We start from the raw sequence: 6,539 nt of genomic DNA, 5'->3' as shown, positions 1-6,539 counted from the left end.
TTGTACTTCTCTTGAGATTCTGCAGCGCAAAATTTCCTCATCTCGAATTGAGGGAATAATTTTGTGGTGCTTCTCATTTTCGTCGGGAAGCTGGGGGTACTTCTCTAGTTGCGACGGGAACCTCATGAACTCGCATGGGTTGCTTCAGGGAAGTCAGGTCCCCTTATGTGTTGGAAGGGGAACTTCCTGTTTACTCTCAAGCCCTTAAATGGGAATAGGGCCTCTTCTCTAATTAAGTCCATAAACTGTGTTCTCCTCTCCAATGGGGACTGATGTGAGTGATATTTCTGAGTCTCATAAAGGGTGTCAAGTACACTTTTCCGTTTCAAGAGGAAATTGTTTATTATTCTTTAGAGTCTCCAGCGCAAAATTTCATCATCTCTCATTGAGGGGATAGTTTTGCGGTGTTTCTCGAGTTGTGGCGGGAAGCTGGGGTTGCTTCTCTAGTTGGAACGCGGACCTCAGGAACTCGCTCTGGTGGCTTCAGGGAAGTCAGCTCCCCTTTGGTGTTGGAAGGGGAACTTTTGGTTTACTCTCGAGCCCTTAAATGGGAATAGGGCCTCATCTCTAATTGAGTCCATAAAGTGTGTTCTCCTCTCTACTGAGGACGGATGTTAGGGAACATTTGGAGTCGCATAAATGAAGTCAAATACCCTTTTGCTTTTCAAGCGGGAATGTGGGATTTCTCTTGAGATTCTGAAGCGCAAAGTTTCCTCATCTTGCATTGAGGGGATAATTTTGAGGTGTTTCTCGAATTGAGTCGGGAAGCTGGGTGGTACTTCTCCAGAAGTGACGGGGACCTCAGGAATTCACTCCAGTTACTTCAGTGAAGTCAGTTCCTCTTTTGTGCTGGAAGGGGAACTTCCGGATTACTCTCGAGCCCTTAAATGGAAATACTGCCTCTTCTCGTTTTGAGTCAATAAAGTGTGTTCTCCTCTCCACTGAGGATGGATGTTATGGTCCATTCTGCGTCGCATAAAGGGAATCAAATACCCTTTTGCCTTTCAAGCGGGAATGTGTAATTTCTCTTGAGATTCCGCAGCGCAAAATTTCCTCATCTCGCATTAAGGAGATAATTTTGTGGTGTTTCTCGAATTGCGGCGGGAAGCTGTGGGTACTTTCAAGTTGCAACTGGGACCTCAGGAACTCACTTGATTTACTTCAGGGAAGTCAGGTCCCCTTTTGTGCTGGAAGACGAACTTCAGGATTACTCTCTAGCCCTTTAATGGGAATAGGGCCTCTTCTCGAGTTGAGTCTATAAAGTGTGTTCTCCTTTCCAATGGGGACAGAAGTTAGGGAACTCTCTGAGTGGCATGAAATGTGTCAAGTACCCTTTTGCCTTTCAAGCGGTAATGTGGGATTTCTCTTGAGATTCTGCAGCGCAAAATTTACTCATCTCCCATTGAGGGGATAATTTTATGGTGTTTCTCGTGTTGTGGCGGGAAGCAGGGGGTACTTCTCCAGTAGCAACGGGGACCTCAGGAACTCACTGGAGTTACTTCAGGGAAGTAAGGTCCCCTATTTTGCTGGAAAAAAACTTCTGGATTACCCTGGAGACCTTTAATGGGAATAGGGCCTCTTCTTGAGTTGAGTCCGTAAAGTGTGTTCTCCTCTCCAATGAGGACGGATGTTAGGGAACTTTCTGAGTGGCATAAAGTGTGTCAAGTACACTTTTGCATTTCAAGCGGCAAAGTGGGATTTCTCTTGAGATTCTGAAGCGGAAAATTACTTCATCTCGCATTGAGAGCATAATTTTGTGGTGTTTCTGTAGTTGCCGTGGGAAGCAGGGTTTACTTCTCCAGGTTCGACGGGGAACTGAGTATCTCACTCGGGTTGCTTCAGGTACGTAAGTCCCCTTTTGTTTTGGAAGGGGAACTTATGGATTATTCTTGAGCGGTTAATTGGGAATAATACCTCTTCTCGATTTGAGTCCATAAAATGTGTTCTCCTCTCCACTGAGGACTGATGATAGGGAACATTCTATGTCGCATAAAGGGAGTCAAGTAGCCTTATGCCTTTCAATCGGGAATGTGGGATTTATCTTAAGATTCTGCAGGGCAAAATTTCCTCATCTCCCATCAAGAGGATAATTTTGTGATATTTCTCCAGTTGGGGCGGGAAGCAGGGTACATCTCGAGTTTCGAAGGGGACTTCAGGAACTCCCTCGAGTTACTTCAGGGAAGTCAGGTCCCCTTTGGTGTTGAAAGGGGAACTTCCGGTTTACTCGAGACATTAAATGGGAATAGGTCTTCATCTCGAAATGAGTCCTTAAAGTATGTTCTCCTCTCCAATGGGGACTGATGTTAGTGAAATTTCTGAGTCGCCTAAAGGGAGTCAAGTACCCTTTTGCCTTTCAAGAGGGAATGTGGAATTTCTCTTGAGATACTGCAGCGCAAAATTTCTTCATCTCGCATTGAGGGGATAATTTTGTGGTGTTTCTGTAGTTGCGTTGGGAAGCAGGGGGAACTTCCTGAGTTGTGACGGGGACTTCAGGAACTCGCTCCATTTGCTTCAGGGAAGTCAAGTCCTCTTTTGTGTGGAAGGGGAACTTCCAGATGACTCTCCAGCCATAAAAGGAAATGTTGCCTCTTCTCGATTTGAGTCCATAAAGTGTGTTCTCCTCTCCACTGAGGATGGAATTGAGGGAACATTCTGAGTCGCCTAAAGGGAGTCAAGAAACATTTTTTTTTTCAAGCGGAAATATGGGATTTCTCTTGAGATACTGCAGGGTAAAATTTCTTCATCTCGCATTGAGGGGATAATTTTGTGGTGTTTCTCGAGTTGCGGCGGGAAGCAGGGTGTACTTCTCGAGTTGGGACGGGGACCTCAGGAACTCGCTCGAGTTGCTTCAGGGAAGTCAAGTCCCCTTTTTTTGTTGGAAAGGGAACTTCGAGATTACTCTCGAGCCGTTAAAAGGGAATATTGCCTCTTCTCCTTTTGAGTCCATAAATTGTGTTCTCCTCTCCCCTAGGACGGATGTTACGGACCATTCTGAGTCGCCTAAAGAGAGTCAAGTACCCTTTTGCCTTTCGAGCGGAAATGTGGGATTTCTCTTGAGATTCTGCAGCACAAAATTTCTTCATCTCACATTGAGTATATAATTTTGTGGTCTTTCTCAAATTGCGGCGGGAAGCTGGGGGTTCTAAGCTCATTGCAACGCGGACCTCAGGAACTTACTGGAGTTACTTCAGGGAAGTCAGTTCCCCTTTTGTTCTGGAAGGGGAACTTCAGGATTACTCTCGAACCCTTTAATGGGAATAGGGCCTCTTCTCAAGTTGAGCCCATAAAGTTTGCTCTACTCTCCAATGGGGACAGATGTTAGAGAACTTTCTGAGTGGCATTAAGTGTGTCAATACCCTTTTGCCATTCAAGGGGGAATTTGGGATTTCTCTTGAGATTCTGCAGCGCAAATTTACCTCATCTCGCATTGAGGGGATAATTTTGTGGTGTTTCTCGAGTTGCGGCCGGAAGCAGGGGGTACTTTTCGAGTTGCTACGGGAACCTCAGGTATTCGGTCTGGTTGCTTCAGGGAAGTCAAGTCCCCTTTTGTGTTGGAATGGGAACTTCCGGATTACTCTCGAGCCGTTAAATAGGAATATTGTCTCTTTTCGATTTGAGTCCATAAAATGTGTTCTCCTCTCCAATGAGGACGGATGTAATGGACCATTGTGAGTCGACAAAAGGGAGTCAAGTACCCTTTTGTCCTTCAAGAGGGAATGTGGTATTTCTCATGAGATTCCGCAGCGCAAAATTTCCACATCTCAATTGAGGGTATAATTTCGTGGTGTTTCTCGAGTTGCGGCGGGAAGCTGGGGGTACTTCTCGAGTAGCGACGGGGACCTCAGGAACTCGCTCGGGTTGCTTCAGGGAAGTCAGGTCCCCTTTTGTGTTGGAAGGGAAACTTTCGGTTTACTCTCGGGCCTTAAATGGGAATTGGGCCTCATCTCGAATTGAGTCCGTAAAGTGTGTTCTCCTGTCCAATGGGGACGGCTGTGTGAGGAAACTTTCTGAGTCCCAAAAAGGTTGTCAAGGATCCTTTTGCCTTCCAAGAGGGAATGTGGTATTCCTCTTGAGATTCTGCAGCACAAAATTTCCTCATCTCGCATTAGGGGATAATTTTTTGTTGTTTCTCGAGTTTTGGCTGGAAGCTGGGGAAACTTCTCGAGTAGTTTAGAGGACCTCTGGAATTCACTCTGGTTGCTTCAGGGAAGTTAGGTCACCTTTTGTGTTGGAAGAGGAATTTCGGGATTACTCTCGAGCCGTTAAATGGCAATAGGGCCTCTTCTCGAGTTAAGTCCATAAAATGTGTTCTCCTCTCCAATGGGGACGACTGTGTGAGGGAATTTTCTGGGACTCACCAGACGGAGCAGACGTGAGAGATGCCGTCCCCTCCCGCGCAGTCGCGAGAGACGCTGGCCCGGCCCGCCCAGACGTGAGAGACCCACGCCCCGACTAGGCAACGCGAGAGACGCCGGCCCTGGCTCAACCGACCATGCTAAGATGCCCGGCCATGAGCAGTTACCCCACGCCTGAGGTCAGGGCAGGCGGCCAAGAGAAGGTACCCCACGTACAATAGGTGGTGGCTGTGCGGGGGAGGGCCGAGAGGAGCTACTCACGTTCAAGGTCAGGAGGGACAGTCTTGAGGACATACCCCTCATCCAATGCAAGGTGCAGCATCTGAGCTTTCTTGGAGCAGCTGTGAAGAGATATCCCACAACCAAGGTAAGAGAATCTCAAATAAGATGGTAGATATTGTGAGGAGTTATCACAGGGCAGACACACTGAAATCATAATCACCGGAATCTAGTCGATCTGATCACATGGACCACAGCCAAATGTGGTCCACTGGAGAAAAGAATGGCAAACCACTTCAGTATACTTGCCTTGAGAACCCCATGAAGAGTATCAAACGGCAAAATGACAGGATACTGAATGAGGAATTCCACAGGTCGGTAGGTGCCCAGTATGCTACTGGAGATCAGTGGAGAAATAACTCTAGAAGGAATGAAGGGATGGAGCAAAAGTAAAACCAGTACCCAGTTGTGGATGTGACCGGTGACAGAAGCAAGGTCTGGTGGTGTAAAGAACAATATTTCATAGGAACCTGGAATGTTAAGTCCATGAATCAAGGCAAATTGGAAGTGGTCAAACAGGAGATGGCAAGAGTGAACATAGACATTCTAGGAATCAGTGAATTAAAATGGACTGGAATGTGTGAATTTAACTCAGATGACCATTATATTTACTACTGTGGGCAGGAATCCCTCAGAAGAAATGGAGTAGCCATCATGGTCCACAAAGAGTCCGAAATACAGTACTTGGATCCAATCTTAAAAACGACAGAATGATTTCTGTTCATTTCCAAGGCAAAACATTCAACATTACAGTAATCCAGGCTTATGCCCCAACCAGTAACACTGAAGAAGCCGAAGTTGAACGGTTCTATGAAGACCTACAAGACCTTTAAGAACTAAAACCCAAAAAAGATGTCCTTTTCATTATAGGGGAATGGAATGCAAAAGTAGGAAGTCAAGAAACACCGGGAGTAAGAGGCAAATTTGGCTTTGGAGCACGGAATGAAGCAGGGCCAAGGCTCATAGAGTTTTGTCAAGAGAACGCACTGGTCATAGCAAACACCCACTTCCAACAACACAAGAGAAGACTCTACACGTGGACATCAACAGATGGTCAACACCGAAATCAGATTGATTATATTCTTTTCAGCCAAAGACAGATAAGATGTATACAGTTAGCAAAAACAAGACCAGGAGCTGACTGTCGCTCAGATCATGAACTCCTAATTGCCAAATTCAGACTTAAATTGAAGAAAGTAGGGAAAACCCCTAGACCATTCAGATATGACCTAAATCAAATCCCTTATGATTATACAGTGGAAGTGAGAAATAGATTTAAGGGACTAGATCTGATAGATAGAGTGCCTGATGAACTCTGGACGGAGGTTCGTGACATTGTACAGAAGACAGGGACCAAGAGCATCCCCATGGAAAAGAAATGCAAAAAAAGCCAAATGGCTGTCTGAGGTGGCCTTACAAATAGCTGTGAAAGGAAGAGAAGCGAAAAGCAAAGGAGAAAGGGAAAGATATAAGCATTAGAATGCAGAGTTCCAAAGAATAGCCAGAAGAGATAAGAAAGCCTTCCTCAGTGATCTATGCAAAAAATGGAGGAAAACAACAGAATAGGAAAAACAAGAGATCTCTTCAAGAACATTAGAGATTCCAGGGGAACATTTCATGCAAAGATGGGCTCGATAAAGACAGAAATGGTATGGACTTAACAGAAGCAGAAGATATTAAGAAGAGGTGGCAAGAATACACAGAAGAACTGTACAAAAAATCTTCACGACCAGGATAGTCACGAAAATATGATCACTGACCTAGAGCCAGACATCTTGGAATGTGAAGTCAAGTGGGCCTTAGAAAGCATCACTACGAACAAAGCTAGTGGAAGTGATGGAATTCCAGTTGAGATATTTCAAATCTTGAAAGATGATGCTGTGTAAGTGCTGCACTCAATATGCC

This window comes from Moschus berezovskii, chromosome 23 (genome assembly GCF_049115385.1).
Source record: "Moschus berezovskii isolate FMDL1 chromosome 23, NW_MosBer_1.0, whole genome shotgun sequence".
NCBI classification, from domain to species: Eukaryota; Metazoa; Chordata; class Mammalia; order Artiodactyla; family Moschidae; genus Moschus; species Moschus berezovskii.
The sequence above is the reverse complement of the archived record's forward strand: the minus strand, read 5'-3'. Positions refer to the sequence as shown.